Source organism: Nicotiana sylvestris, chromosome 3 (assembly GCF_000393655.2).
Source record: "Nicotiana sylvestris chromosome 3, ASM39365v2, whole genome shotgun sequence".
NCBI lineage: Eukaryota > Viridiplantae > Streptophyta > Magnoliopsida > Solanales > Solanaceae > Nicotiana > Nicotiana sylvestris.
In genome coordinates, this window is record NC_091059.1 from 114,024,140 (window position 1) to 114,044,003 (window position 19,864).

The window sequence follows — 19,864 nt, forward strand, 5'->3', positions numbered from 1 at the left end:
AGTCCTGAAATACAAAACATAACCAGCCTGTGTCACGACCCAAACCGATGGGCCGGGATGGGTACCTGGTACCTTACTCAACCGAGTACCAACGTAACATATTTTTCTTAATAGATCATCATATACACATGCATACGGGCCTAATAGGCCAACATGATCCTTTATAAACTCAAAACATAGGCCGACAAGGCCGTACAATCTTTTATGTACACGACATATGTCTACAAGCCTCTAAGAATACATAAATGTCATAAGGGTCGGGACAGAGTCCCGTCATACCAAACAATACACGTCTAAATCATACTAACCAAACGAGCAACTCCGAAGCAAATGGAGCGCACCAACATCTTCCGCTGAGCTGATAGCCTACTTGGAGGGCTCTCGACCTGTCTATCGGGACCTGCGGGCATGAAACGCAGCGTCCCCAGGCAAAAAGGACGTCAGTACGAATAATGTACTGAGTATGTAAGGCACATAAATAAATACATGAGAGATATGGAAGACATATAGAGTACATGACTCAACCTGTAAGTCTAAATAACTTTGTAAATCATAAATTACTTTTAACGTCATGCATATGCGTATGAATGTCATGTCGTGCATAGGTACATGTTTCATAACATCATCAGCCTCTGAGGGCATCCCATCATATCATATCGGCCACTGTGGGCAAAATCATCATCGTATACCAGCTGATCAGGTGGTGGTGCGTATATAACGCCATAACCTTTCCCATATCCCATATACATATATATACATACATATATACGCGTGTATAATGTCGTTTGAGTGCATACATATATATGCGTATATAACACCGTTTGAATCATATTTCGGCCACTGTGGGCAACATCATCATCATATACCAGCTGATCAGGTGGTGGTGCGTATATAACGCCGTAACCTTTTCCCATTCCATATACATATATTTACATATATACGCGTATATAACGCCATCTGGTCATGGGTCAATGCACATGAATGCAATGCATGAAAAGTACGTCAATAAAATCATTCGGAAGGTCATAAGACCACTTTGCCTCTTGAGCAATATCATAAAGTAACATCTTTTCAACTTTCGTATTTTTCTGAGACCCATGAACAGATGATAAAATATTATGACACATGAGAATTAAAGAACATAGATATTTCTATTACTTCTATGAGTAGAGTCACTTATGGAATTTGTGCATTTGCACGTTTCGTTCATATCGTATGGATCGTGCCAAAAGAAAGAAGGGATAACCTTAACATACCTGGAGTAGGAAAAATTCCGTATAATATTTCGTTGGAAAACATTCGTTGATTGAACGAAATTGGCCCCTGCTCCTTAGAAATTCACGGACAAAAATTGTTTCTGGTTTCCGAAAATTTTTGGAACGAAATCACGTTTTTGGTTTTCCTTGAAATCGTGAGAGGAACGTTTCTGAAGTTTGGTTGAATTTGAAATTTGTTCTACTTCAAATGTTCTTGATTATATTGCCAAAGCAATGAAAATGAAGCCAAGACACTTAAATGAGGCTAAGGACAGGTTCTCGATGAGATTTTACTAAAGAAAGACTTAGTCTTTTAAGTCATTATTAAATTAGTCCTAGATAGCCACCTAGATGTATAACTGCTTAGTTATTCCTAAGATTTGTGGCTTCTTGCCACATTTGGGGGTTAGTTATTAATTTGTTTATCCATTTGTTAGTTAACCGGGTAATGTTCTATTACTCGGTAATTAATCAATTACTCGCATAATTTAAAAATTACCACAAATTACTTAAAGTTCTATTTATTTTTAAAATATTTCATATATTTTTTTATATATATATATTACCGTGGTCATATGGTACCTTGCATGGTACTAATTCATAATTATCGGGCATTATCGCTCGACCCGTATTTTATTCCAAATTGACTACTTTCAACGAAACTCATTTTCTTTAATCCGTGTACCCTCTTATTCTTCATAACACTTATTTATTGCTTGCTATAAATAGCGTAAGTACGTTAACGTCAAGATGATCTCATCCCCGAGTCTTACATCGGTTAACTGAAAATAAAATTTTAACGTACAATACTTCAGGGTGCAATATCGTTGTAACTTAATACTGCGAAATGTAACATCACCGTAATGTAATACTATGGGACGTGACATCTCATTTCCAGGTTCTCATTAAATTATTTATGGCGTATTTTCATGTGCGAAAATATGGGGTTTTACACTTTGATGTCGCATTTGCGACCTGGGTTCGCAAATGCGATCGTCGCAAAAGAAAAACCTGACCCAGACCTGCTTTTATCGCAAGTGCAATAATAAGTCCGCGAATGTAAACCCAGCAGGCTCGCAAATGCGAGATATCCATCGCAAAAACGACCTGCTACAGTTCCAGCTCCCCTTCGCAATTACGCTCAAATGTTCGCAGGTGCGAACCCAGAACCCATCGCAAATGCGATATAAGTTCCGAAAATGCGAAAGTTGTTCCCCTAGCCCAACATCGCAAAAGCGAGAAGGATCTTGCAAATGCGACCAATTCCTTGCAAGTGCGAGGATTGGACGCCAGCAAAATTTCAAACTCTCTCAAACACTCCGAAACATGTCTGAAACTCACCCGAGCCCTCTAGGCTCCACACTAAAAAATCAACACAAGTCTAAAAATATCATAGGAACTCGCTCGCGCAATCAAAACACCAAAATAATATCTAGAACCACAAATTTGATACCAAAATGCATGAATTTATATTAAAACTCAAGAACTTCTAAAAACACAAATCGCGCGTCTGATTCCCATCAAATCAATTCAGAATGACGTCAAACTTTGCAGACAAGTTCCAAATAGCAAAACGGACCTATTCCAAGTTCCAAAGTAGAAATCCAAATAAAATAGCTATGAAGTCAACTTACGGCCAAACTTCGCAAGAATTCTAAATCTTTAAAATTGCCAACTTTCGCCAAAACAAACCAAATCAATATAGGAACCTCCAAATCCAATTCTGGGCATATGCCCAAGTCCAAGATCACGATATGAACCTATCGGAGTCATGAAAACACCGATTTGGTGTCGTTTTTATAAAAGTCAAACCTCGGTCAATATTTCCAACTTAAGCTTCTAAAATGAGAACTACTCATCCAAATTAATCCCGATAACATCCAAAAATTAAATTTGACTATACACACAAGTCGTAATACACAATATGAAGCCACTTAAGACCTCGAACCACTGAACGGAACGTTAAAGCTCAAAATAATCGGTCGGGCCGTTATAAAGTCCTAATCCCCAAGTCAAGGTTAACCACGATACTTACCTCACTCTGCAACTAATTAAATCAACCAACCACGACCTTACCTTTTGAACAAGCCTCCAAACCAACCAAATCTAACCAATTATCGATCAAACAATTCAAAATAAGCTTTAGAAACTACTCATGAGTGAAAAAGATTCAATCTTTAATGAATTTGAAAAAAGTCAACAAAAGTCAATCACGGGCCCGCTAGGTCAAATCTCGAGATTCGGAGCAAAACTCAGTTATCCATTCATCCCCGAGCCTGGTTCTATGATTTATTTCGAAATCCGATCTTAATTTGAGGTCTAAATCTCAATTTTATAAAATTTCCAATTCTACCAAAATCTCTAATTTCTATCATGAAAAATCCTAGATTAAAGGTTAGGATCAATGGATGTTTATGAAAATATAACAAAACACGTTAAAATTTACTAACCAATAAAGTTGGGATGAAAACCCTCTTCAAATCACCTCTAGTCCAAGCTCTAACTTCAAAATGGTGAAAAATAGTTCAAATCCTGACTTTCAGCTATTTTAATACTTGGGCGTTAGGTGTTCTTCGCATTCGTGAATAACCTGATGCGTTCCCGAAGAGCAGTGGCCAAATAGCCTTTGCGTTCATGAAGGCTTAATTGTCTTCTCGTTCGCGAACCAAAATCCGCATTCGCGAAGTGGAACAACCCGACCTTCCCCCAGATCCCACAAAACTTCGCGTTCGAGAGGGGTAAGCCCCCCTCTACTTCGCGTTCGCGACCAGCTCCTCGCGTTCGCGAAGAATAACCATCCCCCAACACAAATTTCCTTTGACGCAATTGCGAGAGATGTTTTGCGTTCGCTAAGCACAACACACCAGACACCAGAAACAGTTGAAAACCAGCAATTTCTTAAGTCTAAAATGGTCTGAAGCCTATCTGAAACATACCCGAGCCCTCGGGCTCCAAACCAAACAATACGAACTCGCTCGCATGATCAAACTACCAAAATAACACCTAGAACTACGAATCGGATGTCAAAACGCATGAAATTTCAAAGTAAACTCAAGAACCTGTAAAATCACAACCAAGCTTCTGAATCCTATCAAACCAACTCCGATTTGCACCAAATTTTGTAGACAAGTTTCAAATAGCATAACAGATCTATACAAGTCCCAAATTCAAAATCCGAACTCAATAGTCATGAAGTTAACCTACGGTCAAAACTAGGAAGTTTCCAAACTTTTAAATTGCCAACTTTCAACAAAACAAGTCAAATCAATCTAGGGACCTCCAAATTCAATTTCGAGCATACGACCAAGTTTAAAATCACAATACGGACCTGTCAGAATCGTCAAAATATTGATCCGGGATCGTTTATACAAAATATTTACCGTGGTCAATTTAGGTTGTTTTTAAAGCAAAAAACCATATTTTCTTCAACTTTTTACGTAAAAACATTCCGGAAGAAGACACGGACTGTGCACACGAATCAAGACACATCAAATGAAGTTAATAGATGTCTCAAAATATGAAAATAAGGGTTAGTACTTAAAACGGCTTATCGGGTCGTCACAACCAACGAGACAAGAAAATAAATTAATTTTACCAATATAAATAGACAGAATTTCGTGAAAGTACATCCGACGCATTCTCTTTGTTAAAATTGGTCGATATTTATAATTCTTACCCGGTTTAACCCATTATATATATATATATATATATTGAAATTTATTTTCATCGTCACGTCATATAAAAGGAGGAAACACCACATTTTCTCACAATCTTAAATTTGGGAATGTAAGGGAGAAAATGATTCACTGTTGAAAAGTCATATGAGCTGGGCTATATTAGACCCACCGTTGAGAAGGTTTGGTGTGAAAAATAATTCTCATAGTCAAAGGTGTTTAAAGGGAATTTGGGTACAAACTCAGGGGTAATTTCAGGGGCGACCCTTCCATAAAACAAGTAAAGCACTGCTTTTGTGGGGCTCCATTTTTTGTTACGCCTAATAGGCTATATATAAATTTAAAAAAAAAATTATATGAAGTGAAAATTTGATTTCTTAATGAGTATAGAGAATAAGTATTTGCAACTGCTATGATTTCTGTGAAGAAAATTGCACTTGAAATGAAAATAGAACCCCAATTTCGTAAGAAACATATGATATATAGGAAGTAACAATTTGATGAGAATGTTGATAATAAAATATTAAAATCTTTCGAAGAGTCCTTTGGAGTTGATTAATTTATACATAGTAGACAAAGCTATTTTTTTCACTTCAAAATAGATTTGAACAATTCGAAGCATATGAAAATATTTTTGGTTTTCTATTTAACGGTAAAAATTAAGATCACTACATGATGAAAATTTAAAAAAATATTGCTTTAATCTTGAATGTTCCTCAAAGCATAATAATCAATTCGATATTGATGGTTTAGATTTATTTTCACAATTAAAAGTATTAAGGAAAATAGTGCAATTAGAAGATAGTAGTTTAATTGATACACTCGGTCAAAAAAAAAAGATTTGATTCTTTTTCCAATGCCTATATTGCCTATGGAATAATATTAATAACTCTTGTTACCGTCGCTTCAGCGAAAAGAAGTTTTCAAAATTAAAATTGATAAAATCTTACCTAAGATCATCAACGTCTCAAGAAAGATTAAATAGATTAGCTATATACGATTAAGAAAGACTTATTAGGAGTTATTGATTATAAGAAAATTATTAATAACTTTGTGTATAAGAAACGCTAGAAAAATAGACTTCAAATAAATAAATATTTTAAAAAAAAAAAGTTAAGACCCCTCATAAAGTTTGGTTTTAGGTCACAAAACTTGTTGGGCCGCCCCTGGGTAATATATGTATTAAGCCCCTACTATAACCATAAAAGCGAAATAGAAGTTTAGCAGAATAGTACCATGATATAGTTGGAAAACTTTGTTCCCACTTGATATCTATATTTATATTATATTAAAAGGAGAGTAGTATGCATTTATTATTATATTTAAAGGAGAGTAGTATGCATTGTGATTAAGCCAAGTGGCAAGCTAAATGAAAGCCACTTGGCAATTTTAGGACAACATTAATAATTAGAAATTATATATAAAAACATAATTAATGGAAGTAGTTTAATGAATCTTATACATAATCTAACTAGATCTTAGACAAATTTAATCTATATATCTATAATTAAATTTATATGTATATTTGTATCTATATCTATATCTATATCTATATCTATATCTATATATATATATATATATCTATATTTATATATTGATCTACTCATAGATTGTTTTCTATATTAGCTAGAAATATGGAGGTAAAAAATTAATTAAAAACTATAATAAAAAAAATATAAAGACGTAAATTGAGATAACCTATAACTATTTATACTTTGGAGTAAGTTAAAATATAGAATAAAACTAAAATTTACTTAAGATATTAAGGATTTATTGAGTTTAAAAATTAAATAATTTCAAGCAGCAAAATAAGATCTTACATAAAGTATACAAATTATTTATAAGGTAAGAGAAAAATTAAATAATTAACAAAAGATATTTTAATAACAAGAATAATAAATTCATATTAATACTGATAAATTGTGCAATCGAATATTTTATACGTAAATATTACTACAACATTTAGATATAATGTGTTCGAACAATTAAGAAAAATATTTTTCTATGATTATATTTGAATTAAGTTCAGTTAATTTTTTAAAAATATGGTCCAATTAAAAAAATAGAATGATAAAAATTATTTGAATTAGAGATGAGAAAGTTTTTAAATCTTTATATATATTATATTAGAATGAGTGTAGCAAAAATAAATACTAATAGCAAAAATAAATACTAAATTCAAACAGACTAATAAAAATTCATATGACAATGTAATAATATTAGGTATTGAATAATATAAAATCAAAAATAACGAATAAATAAAGAAAAAATAAAAATTCATATTTTATATCATAGGAAAAAGGGTCAAACTTATTTAAATTTCAGATGAGAAAGTTTTTTATATTATACTAAGAAAAGGCATAATATAAGTCCACATAACTCAAGTCTAATAGTTAAAATCAAAAACTAAAAAAATTGAACAATAAAAATAAATTAGAGATAATGTAAGGACATTTATAAATCATAAGTTTAGAAAATAAAATAAAATAAATATGCAATACTTAAAAATATTATTAAATTTTAAATAATTTAAAATTTTCGAGCAATGTTTTTAAAACAAAATAAATATTTATTTCATTTATAAAAAAATTATATATTTATCTTATATTATTAAATAAAAGTAGTTGATAATGATATTAAATAAATTTACAAGTTAATGAAAAGCGACATAAAATGTAATAAGACTATATATTAGATTAAAAAAATAGCAAAATTATGTTAAATTATTAGAAATTTACTATTAGAAATTAAAAGAAAAGGCTATTTGAATTTGAGATTAGAAAGTTCTTAAAACTATGATGCGAATGTTCAAATTATGGATAATACCAGGAAATTCAAGTCTTACTTATGAAAAATAAAACAATAATAAAAAATAAAATTTTTAAATGACAAAATAAATTTCTAATATAGGTAATTTTACAAAAATTAAATTTGTATCTTAAAACTAAAAAAGAAAGAAAATTTATGTAAAGAAATAAAATAACAGTTAAAATATTATTACAACATTTAGATATGTTCAAACAATTACAAAATATTTTTCTATGATTAATATCTAAATCGAGTGAAGTTAGTTTGAGTTTGAATGCATAGCACAATTTTGTAAAAGTGCGGTCCATTTTAGAAAATAGAATGATGAGAATTATTTGAATTTGAGATGAGATTATTTTTTTGTTTTTTAAAATATTATGTAAAGAACTAAAATAACAGTAAAAATATTACTACAATATTTAGAAATAATATGTTCAAACAATTAAGAAATTTATTCTATGATTAAATAAAATTTTAAAAATACAAAATAAATTTCTAATATTGGTAATCTTACTAATGAAAATTAAAAATTAAATTGTATCTTATAGCTAAAAAAGAAAGAAAATTTAACTGCATCTAATACAAAATTAATTATAAGAGAACTCAACACATTTGGAACATGAGAATCAAATAACTTATGTATTAATATTTTAGACTAATTAAAAGATACAATTTAAAACAAAATATGACATTATTTTGGCTCTAGGTAAAACATTAATATAAAAACTAATTAACATTTGTAGTAGGAAGGGAATGTACATAAAAAAAATAGAGGTAGTGCGAGGATACTTATACTTTAAATTAATTTTAAAATAGATAAAATAAAATAATTAAATTATATTTAAAAATATTATTGATAAATTTAAATGATTAAAATATTATGAATAAGAGGATAAAAGCATAAAAATATACCAAATTTCAAGAATAAAATATTTATTTTTATTAAATACTATTAAAAAGATAAAAAGTAAGACATTAATTTATTTGTAAGCTAATAAACAAATTATATGATAGTATAATAATATTAAACATTAAATAATATAATAACTATAAGAAAAGAACAAAAAAAAAGAATTTATGTAAAAGTGAAGTGATGAATAAGATATATTTGACTTCCAGATAAAAATAAAGTGATAATAAGAATTTTGTTAAGATAATATGATCTAATGTGCTCGAACAAGATAGATCACAATATGACATGTTTAGTATTCTTTAATATCAACAGCGGAACGAAATACAAGTACCAAAATCAAGGGGTTAGGTTGCTACAAATATATACGAAAAAGATTGGTTGTTCACAACGAGATTTGAGCAATAATTTCATATCATGTTTCATAATTAAATTCTCATGTTATATAATTTTTATCTGAGAGGTTTATATTTTAAGGTTATTTTACATGATTCAAACAACTTACATCGCAATTTGAAATAATTTGTCTGTGCATCGCGCGGGTACTGATACTAGTATATATATTAAAGCAAGAAAGTTACCATATATAATTGACATTATGGTTAAGCCAAGTGGCGAGCCAATAAATATCAATAGTATATGGTCACTTTATTCTATATTTGACTATTTTAGTTAAATATATATATTTAAGTGAAAAGATAATTTTGAATTTATATATAAAGTTCTAAAATTCGAATTTAAATTAAAAATAAAATTTATCTTTTTTTATCATGTTAGGAACTTTTGTTATTTTTTCTAATTATTTAAATACTACTTCGCCTCTAGCAAAAAAAAAAACTACTCCATATAACTATAAAACCCTTCACATTTAAAATCATATAAGTATAGTTCTTTGAAACACTGTAGCTAGATTTGAATAAAACGAAATTATTTTAAAATAAATTTAATATATAAGGTACATGTCTATGTTTATCTAAATAACAAAAAAGAGTTTACAAAATCAAATAAAAGCTTACTTACATATATAATAAAGTAAACATACATGCTGGAGAAAGAAACATCACAAAATCAGTCAACATTAAAAAAAAAGTTATTTCTTTTTTCTTCTTGAAGAATATTTGTTTGAAGAGTCAATTTGCATAAATGGACATCAAAGAAATAACAAAACTTTGGATATACAATTGCTATCATTAATTTCAATTTAGCACATTCAAGGAATTGAAGGGTAGAATTGAAACCCCTTAATTTAGCTGTAGTCAGGCCAATAATGCAAGGATATAATATTTTTTTCGTTGAATAATATTAGTTTTGAATCATTAGATTATGTGAAAGGTTTTTTTTTTCAAGCTCAACAAGAGAGAAATTTGTTTCTAATTGATAGTTTCTATAACGACTTTTAAGTGTAACAAAGAGTATATATAAAGAAAAAATTGGTATGACGTGATTTTTTTTAAAATGTAAACAAATTATTTCGAACAAACTCTTTACTTTTTTTAATTCAAAGATAATAAAAAGATAAGATATTTTTGAACATTAGTAGAGAGTTTTATAATTATTTATAATAGAAGTTATATCATGGATAAACTTAAAAAACCGAAATCTTATGGAATATTTACATAATATCCGGCCATATTTATTGTTTACTTTTTATAGCTGATATAAATAATTATATACCGATAACACACGATATGTACATATTATATATGGATTATATATAAATTACATCATTCAATTTTTTAATTTAAGTGGTCGGGTGAGCACCTATTTAGGCTGATTAGATAAAGCCAAAAGAAAGATATGAAAGAATTTCAACCAAAGAGTAAAAATATAATTAAAGTTTATATGTTGACAATATTTTATTAAAACTCATCCTTTTATAGTGAAATAAATTAATTTTTTGTAACAAAAAATATAATGACATAAAAATAAGATAAAAGAAAATAAATATTGAAAAAAAATGTTCGAAAGATCTAAAAAGGAGAAATAAAAGATGACAACAAATTTCTTCTTATGTTTCATCTTTGTTGAATATAAAAAATTTGAAATTAATCTCATTGATTTCAAATATTTGTTTTTCCCAACTCAAATACATAGATTATAAGATAAGGATATCTTAGAATATTTTCTTAATTTACATTATATATCGTTTTTAAAAATCACTATTACTAACAAACTGATATGATATTTGAATTTGAATTGGAATGCAATTTGAGTAGTTTGCATTGAGGTTAAGCCAAGTATGGTATCGAAAAATAAACTACTTGACAATTTTAAGACAATATATGCAATATTTTATAATAATAATCAACTAATTTAACATTTAATGATTCAGAGAACAAAATTTTTGTATATATAGGGTTTTAAAAATTCAAATTCTGGGGCTAGAGATATCGATAAACCTAAAGTGGAGTTATACTGAAATAAATCCGGTCAAAGAATCATTTAAATTTTAGATAGCTTATTAAAGTAAATTTTAAACTAATGATAGCATCTTCACTTGCATCATTATAAAGATAATCATTATTATAATATATATAAAGTTTTAGAAATTGAAATTTCAAAATAGAAATATTTTTTGAAAGATAAAATCATACCAAATAAGAGTTCAAATCGTAGTATAAGAGTCACGTCGTAATCAAAGAATCGTTTATATCGTGTCAACCTTTGTGCTTTGCCATAAATATAAGTTATTATTTCACTTTGTGGTTATTTTTAGGTTCCAATAATACCTATGAGAATAGTGCAAAAATAAAATTATTATTACGAGAATTGAGAAAATGTTAGTCTTTTTTCATGTAGTGTTTCTTAATTAATATCTGACGATTATCTATAATTATTTAGAAGGTTTAAATGCTAAGGTTATTTACATATAATTCAAATAACTTAGATATTTAACATGGTTAATGTCAAATATCAAAATGGAGTAAAAAAAATTCACTAGCTAAAGAATTTTTTATGTTTTTAGATAACCAACTAAAATGAGTTTTGAATTAAGAATAATATTTTCAATTACATTATTATAAAAATAATTATTATTGAAAAATAATGTTTTAGTAACAGAAATTTTAAGAAAGAAATTGTGACGACCCGGCCAGTCGTCTCATGAGTCACCGCTTCGTTTTCCCCATTTCTGCTTCTTTATGCTTGTTATCCGTGTTTTATGTGGTCGAGTTGATTGGTTTGCGTTTGGTGTGATTTTGGTAAGAAATGAGACACTTAGTCTCTTTTAAGAAGGCTTAAGTTGGAAAAGTCAACCGAAAATTAGAAAATTAGTGTTTCTTAATTAATATCTGACGATTATCTATAATTACTTATGAGTTTGTTGTGGACTATGATATCTCGCAAGGAAAGGAGAAGATACCGATCCCTGCTGTCAATGCAATAGATGACGAGAGACCCCCACCGTTCACTTACATTACCAGAATGCAATATCCAGATTGGTATTATATTTCTATGCCACAAGGTTGCAGTTGCACAAATGGATGCTCGGATTCTTAGCAATGCTCTTGTGCTTCTAAGAATGGAGGTGAGATTCCATTTAACTCAAGAGGGGCTATTACTAGAGCAAAGCCACTTGTTTACGAGTGTGGTCCGTCTTGCAAGTGCCCCCCTTCTTGCAAAAACAGAGTTAGCCAACGTGGTCCTCGGTACCATTTGGAGGTTTTCAAGACCGAATCAAGAGGATGGGGTTTGAGGTCTCGGGATTATGTATCATCTGGAAGTTTTAGATGTGAATATGTTGGAGAGTTGCTTGATGAAAAGGAAGCCGAAAAAAGAATAGATCATGATGAGTACTTGTTTGATATCGGCAACTATGATGAAGAAATCCCCAAAAGGAATAATAAGTTCGACGTAGAGTCAAATTGTTTTCAGAGGGAGGATGAAGATGGCTTTACCCTTGATGCAGCAAGATATGGGAATGTTGGAAGATTTATCAACCATAGCTGCTCGCCGAACCTTTACGCTCAAAATGTCATGTATGACCATGGTGATAGGAGAGTACCTCACATAATGTTTTTCGCTTCCAAAAGTATTGCTCCATTAGAGGAGCTTACTTATCACTACAACTACAAGATTGATCATGCTTATGATGCAAATGGGAATCTGAAGAAAAAGAATTGTAGATGTGGTTCTCCTAAGTGTTCGGGGAGAATGTACTAAGAAGTAGTCGTGTAAACTATTCCTTTGTACTTTGAAATTTCAAGCATACTTCCATGTTATTACAATCTGACGTGCATTTAGATACAGTTGTCTCAGGTTTTCTTGAAATATCATTTGTTGATATTGCAATTGTTGTAAAATGAGTTTTATTTTTGTTGTTTTGACAAATTGATGATTGTGATTTATTCTTTATGATATTTGAAACTTATTAATTAAATTTAAGCTCATTTGACGTAAATTTGGGTGTTGAACAGTATTTTTGAAAAAGAACACGTTATAGTTAATTTTTATTTTGTAATAACTTCAACACTATTGCATTATTTATATTTATAAAAAATTCTAGATATTTTATTTTCTATGAGTTTTTTTAATTCTTTAACTCTTAATGTACTTTATATATATATATATATATATATATATATATATTTTTTTTTAATGTATTTTAATTTATTAATTAAAAATTTGAAGATCCATAGGGCTTACGTTCCATGTCTCGAAGCTTACGCCTAGCCCTACATTAAGTAAAATGCCCCTCTCACACATCCACCTTTTAAAACACTGGTGTTTGAACGGTGTGTTGAATTGTTGGAATTCGAATAATGAATTATTGTTTCTGGGCATAAATTTATTCACTTGAACTTCTTGTGAAATGTCTGTAGTGAAGCCATAAATGTACCTGAATTTCATGCCAAAATATTTAAAGTGCAGCCATTATATGTCCGTAGTTTGGCCTTGCTAAAGTCACAACTTCCATAAAGAAAAATGCCCAAAGTTTGATCTTGCCATTGCCACAACTTCTCTCAAAATATGTCCGAAGTTGACCTTGGTAAGCCAAGGCACACTTCCGACAAAAAGTCCAAGTTTGACTTGACATGGCCATACTTCATGCAAAAGATGTTCAAAGTTTGCCAAACTTCGTACATGATTTTTTCGCTACTTGAGACTCATATGTCTAAAGTGTATTTGAAGTGGATAAATTTATAATTTTTTTGTATATTAGGTATGACTTCAATGATAGCCCTAAAATCGGGTATATATCTATACTTACCCTTCGAATGTCATATTTGTGCAAATCTCCCTGTATAGAATGACAGCCCACAAAACATTAACCATTATGGTATTAACTAGTTGGCCTATAGAGCGTCAACACAGGGGCGACTGGAACGTGAAGCAACTAAGGCAGTTGCTTTAGCCCCCAAATTTAGGGAGGCCCATTTTTCAGAAATAATAGGCCTTTAATTTTATCTCTCTCTCTCTCTCTCTCTCTATATATATATATATATATATATATATATATAATTATTTTTTTGGAAAAATTTGCCAAGTTTTTAGCTCTCTAAAGTGACCCTTTAACTTAAAAAAATTAGATGAATCATTACTCTCTTTTACCCTTTTTCATTAGAAAAATGTGAAGCTTTATACTCTCTTTCTTGGTTTGTGAATCACAATCTTTCATTTTACCTCTCTCATTAACTTACATACATTGGGGGCCGGGGGGATCAATTTACATACTTTGTCTTCTATTTTTTCTGACTTTCTTCGAGAGTTTATGTTACGACCCAATTGGTCGTTTTGAGCTCTAGCATGTCGTTCCGAGGTTTAAGATCTTGAGTAACTTCACTTCATGTTTTATGACTTGTACATATGGTCGGAATTGAATTTTGGGAGGTTCGGAGTTGATTCGGATGAACTTGGGCGTATGTTCGGGTTGATTATCGGGTGGTCCGAGAGTATTTCGACGCTTATTGTGGAAAGTTGGCAATTCGAAGGTTTTAGAATTTTCTAAGTGTGGTTTGAAGTGCACTTTGGTGTTATCGATATCCGTTTGAGGTTCTGAGCCTTGAAATAGGTTTATATTGTGATTTATGACTTGTACGTAAAGTTTGGTGTCATTTCGGAATGTTAAGTGTAACGCGGACGTGTTCGTCAAAGTTTGAATGTTTGAAAGTTAAGAGAAGGATTTTATCATCGATTCGTGGTTTTGATATTGTTTTGTGTAATTTGAGGCCTCGAATAGGTTCATATTATGTTTTGGGACTGGTTTGTGTAATTTGACGGGGTCCCAGGGGCTTCGGGTGTGTTTCGCATGTATTTGGGTTATATCATGCTCTTATTCGATGTTTCAACGTCATTTATTTGGACATAAAAGGGTACCCTATTGAGCAAACGACCTTTAATTTGTGATTGGATCGAACCATTAGATCCATATGTAATTAGGGAACCATAGCAACAAGAATCATCGATTCCGAGGTCGTATGAGTGGGTAATGCTCATTTTCGTGTCATGAATAAATACTAGTTTCTGGTGCGGACTTTGTTTTTCGCAAAAGCGAGGGAGGTCCCGCGAACGTGAAGAATGAAATTTGGGTTGACCGGTCAACACAAAAAAATTGCTTTTCGCGAATGCGAAGGTGTCTCACTAAGGCGAAGAACAAAAATCGCTTGGATAGTGGTTTAAATGGACAGACCGGGCAATTTATTATTTTGAGCATATCTTGAGTTCTATAGCTCCGTTTGAGGTGATTTTTGCGGAGTTATTCTCGTCTCAACAAGGGGGTAAATATCTGACCTTTATTTTGATATTTTTCCATGATTATATTTATTGTAGAAATTGGGGTTTTGAGCCCCAAAGTTATGAGATGGTAAATCCTTGATTTGAGGTTCATCTCAAGGGCAAAATTGGATTATTTTCGAAATTTATACTATATAAGTTATGGGTAATAATTATTTTTGATAATTTTCTGAATCCGGACGCGTGGGCACAGAGATTGACTTTGTTGACTTTTCTTAAGGAGTTGAGAATTATTTCTAATTGTTAAATTACGAGCATTGGAGTATATTTTGATTGATTTGCACATTGTTTGATTAGTTTCGGACCGTCTGGCGTCGGTTTGAGGTGTTAGAAAGGCGTTGAAGCCGGTTATTAGATTTCGGAGCGAGGTAAGTCTCATGTCTAACCTTGTGAGGGGAAAATTACCCCGTAGGTATTATATTTGTTATGTGCTATATGTTGTGGGACCTACGCACGTATGAGGTGACGAGTGTCCATGCGTATGCTAGAATTTCTGATGCAGACTTAGACTCACGCCATGCTTTCATTGTATTATTTATGTTATTCTTGCCTATTCAATTGCTTTAATTTGCCTTATGACCTGAGACTAGAATAGCGTAACGTAATGGACTCGCTATTTTAGATACTTGACAAGCTACTTTTTCAGCCATATAAATTGTACTTCCCTTAGTGATTTCTCCCGCATTATGCATATCCATCGGAAAGTTTTCTTCAATTTCATAACTCACATATATATTCATGAGTGGAATCAAAGACCCGTAACATCTTCATATTCTAATTGGATCGGGCCGTTCGCCTCTGCATTATCATGTAACACTCTTATGGGATTGGACCGTTCGCATTGGCAGTATCATGTAACACTCTTATGGGACCGAGTCGTTCGCATCAGCAGTATTATGTAACACTCTTATGGGATCGAGTCATTTGCCTCAGCAATATTATGTAACACACTCTTATGGGATCGAGCCATTCGCCTCGGCAGTATCATGTATCATACTCCTATGAGATCGGATCATTCGCCTCGACAACTTCATGAAATACTCTTATGGGATCGGACCATTCGTTTCGGCAGAATCATGCGTAATATTTGACAAGAAACCAGTGTATCCGTGAGTTTTTCTGACTTGAGTTGTGATGACCTATCTTGTGGGGACCACATTATATACTCTATTTGAGGAGGTAATCGATATTTGAGGACTTGTGTTTACTGTTCAGATGAGGATCGTATCATGTACCTATATTTGCTTTCACTGTTCAAATATCGTGCTTCATACTTGTTTACTTTCTACTGTACTTGATTTATTGGACCACTAGTAAGTATCGATGTTGACCCCTCGTCACTACTTCTCCGGGGTTAGGCTAGATACTTACTGTGTACGCATTAATGTATGTACTCATACTACACTTCTGCACTTATTGTGCAGGTATATATATTTCTAGTGGTCTTTTAGGTGCAAAGGCACAGCTATTGCGGGGACTTTACGGTGAGCTGCATCCCATGTTATAATCCGCATCATACGGAGTCTCCATCATAATTATTTACATTATCCTATTTATCTTGTATTCCAAACAGATGTTGTATTATTATTGTACTTCCTAGTAGATGCTCATGCACTTGTGACACCGGATTTTGGGGTGTTCTAGGATTTGTTTATGATTTTGCTTAACATTGAGACACTTTTACTTTATATTTTACTTAATGGAAAAGGGCTAAAAATATCCCTCTACTATGCGAAAAGGATTATTTATACCCTCCGTTATACTATTTGTCCGCAATTGCCCCTAACGTTATAGAATTAGTACAAAAATACTCTTCCGCCGTTGGGGCCCTCCGTCATGGCCAATAGCATCCCACATGGCCTGATATTTTGCTAAGGTGGAAGCCACATGAGATGCCACCTCATCTCACCAACCCAATTTTACCCCCTTCCCCCAATTTTTCCTCCAGCACCACCTACCCCTTCACCTAACTGGATATATCAAATTTGGGGCAAAATTTGAGAAGAGAATGCATACTCATTTGGTTTACAAGCTTGAGTTTCCAGCAGAGAATGAGAAAAATGAACCCCCAAGAGGAGTTGAACATAAAGCAAGAATGGTCATTTCTGATTCAGATCAAGAACTTGGATAAAAATGGAAGTGGGTCGTAGTTTAGGCAAACTTCAGAATACGGCATTTCTAACACATACAAGGTGCTCAGTTGATACACCGTACTGCAGACCTTTCGATGATCGATGAACATATAACTATATAAGAAGGATTTCATCTTTGAACTACCCCATTAAGGCATTAAATACAAATGGAATATATACAAATCCTTTTCTTTGGATGAACACAGAGTAAGTATATTCGTAAATAACTTCGTGGAATCATCATAAAAAGTTTGATCTATTTTCATCAAACTGAAAGACTAAAAAGTAAAATAGCAGATGGGTATCAATCAAAGTATGTTATGCTTCAAAGCATAGTCAATTTGAATTAAGTAATTTGACTAGAGGCCAATAGTAAGTAGCCAACCATAAACCCTTTAGTAAGCCATTTTTTCTCATTACAGCTCGCCTTTTTAACATAGTATCAAGAGAAGTGAAAATTTAAACAAAATAACAATGAAAAACCAAAAGACTACAATATATTAACAAGAAGAAGCAATATGGTTCCTAAGACTAATACGTACAACAAAATAAGAATCAATTTCCAATTATATTTCACTGCCAAAATGCTTCAAAATGCAATCTCAAAAAATAAGCAAAATAATTCCAGTGTAAAGAATGGTTAGCTGAACGAAGAAGTGGTATTGGAGGGAATATTGGGGGATGGGGTAAAATTTGGTTGGTGCGCTGAGGTGGATCCCATGTGGCTTCCACCTTAGCAAAATGTTATGCCATGTGAGACGGTATTGGCCATGGTGGAGGGCTCTAACGGCAGGGGGGTACTTTTGTACTAATTCTATAACATTAGGGGCAATTATAGACAGATAGTATGACAGAGGATATAAATGATCCTTTTTGCATAGTATAGGGGTATTTTTGACCCTTCTCCGTTTACTTAAATCATACGTATCTACGATTTTTGATGCATCAATCTCTCTACCTAATAATATTCTTGATTTCGAAAATAATAAAATAGACAATTAAGTTGGTAGTTCACCGTTGGCTTGCCTAATGGCAATGTTGGGCACCATCATGACCTATAGTAGGTTTTGGGTAGTGACAGCTTAATATCAAAGCTCTAGGTTCACTTGGGTCTCACAAGTCATGAGCGAGTCAAGTAGTCTTATAGATCGGTACAGAGATGTTTGCACTTATTTTCGAGAAGCTACATGGCTGTTAGGAGAACTTCCCTTCTTGATTCCTCGTCATGCAATTTGATTCCACTAAAGCTTATGCTTTCATTTCTTTCCTACTCATTCTTATACAATGTTGAGCGCTTGTTATCAATTGGGCATCGAAGAGTTGTAGTGGTACTGCAAGTATGGTGTAGGATATTTCTCCCTACGTATTCGAGCATGCTATTATTGGTACCTTGTGGAAGGTATTCAGACGTGTCAGCCCAATATTAGAATTGCCTATAGTTTTGAGGCTATGCACAAATTATTATGATGTTCATGTGTTATTATCGCGTAGTGTTGGTGTAATGGTATGGTACTTATTTACATGTCGAGGCAGTGAATGACTCGAAAGGAGTATTTTTCGGTGCATGGTTTAGAGGTTCGACATTTAATTCTAGAGGAGGAAAAGCAATTGGACTATGGGTGTTCAGACCTTGATTGATGGAGTATTCGAGCTTTGTACCAACTATTTGGACCCTTCGGGGATTGTTATCACTGTTTCTTCACTATTTAACATATTACTTGATCTCAGTCCTATTGTTTAATACTGTTTTACAAACTCAGCCACTTTTACTCAGATTTGAAACTTAAATAATATTTCTAATGACTTTTTGGGCTGAGGACTACTATTTTATTATTGCCCGAGGGGCTTATGTGATTTCTGGACTAAGAATGGGATCGGGCTGCGCGCCGCAACAGTATTATATCGATATTGAGGCCGAGGGCCTAGTTCATGCCACGAGATGGCTTGTTATTGCGTTTGGGCCGTATGGGCCCCTCCCAGAGTCTGCACACCCCCAGTGAGCGCCGTCGACGATAAATAAATAGATCGGGCTGCACACCACAGCGGGTACTAGAGAGTATCGTTTTATGTGTTGCATTTCCTTATTTATCTGTCATTTATCTGCTTATCCGTTGTAGTATTTCTATATTTCGATTTCATTGGTTTATCGCTTTCATTCTACTTGTCTTAAACTGCCTAGTTATAGATTAACCTGTGCTTTTCTATGATTTCTTATTCTCAGCCATTATTTATGTTTGTTACTCATTGGGTCGGAGTACTCACATTACTCCCTGCACCTTACGTGCAGATCCAGGTGCATCTGAGGCTGAGTGAGGATTATTTCAGTTGAGCAACGCATATCCGAGAGCATCG

At 32.3% G+C, this 19,864-nt stretch overlaps 1 pseudogene; it reads left to right on the forward strand.

The window, feature by feature from the left end:
* Window positions 1-12,809, forward strand: part of LOC104241438 (histone-lysine N-methyltransferase, H3 lysine-9 specific SUVH5-like) — a 29,648-nt pseudogene extending 16,839 nt beyond the window's left edge.
* Window positions 12,810-19,864: the final 7,055 nt, after the last annotated feature.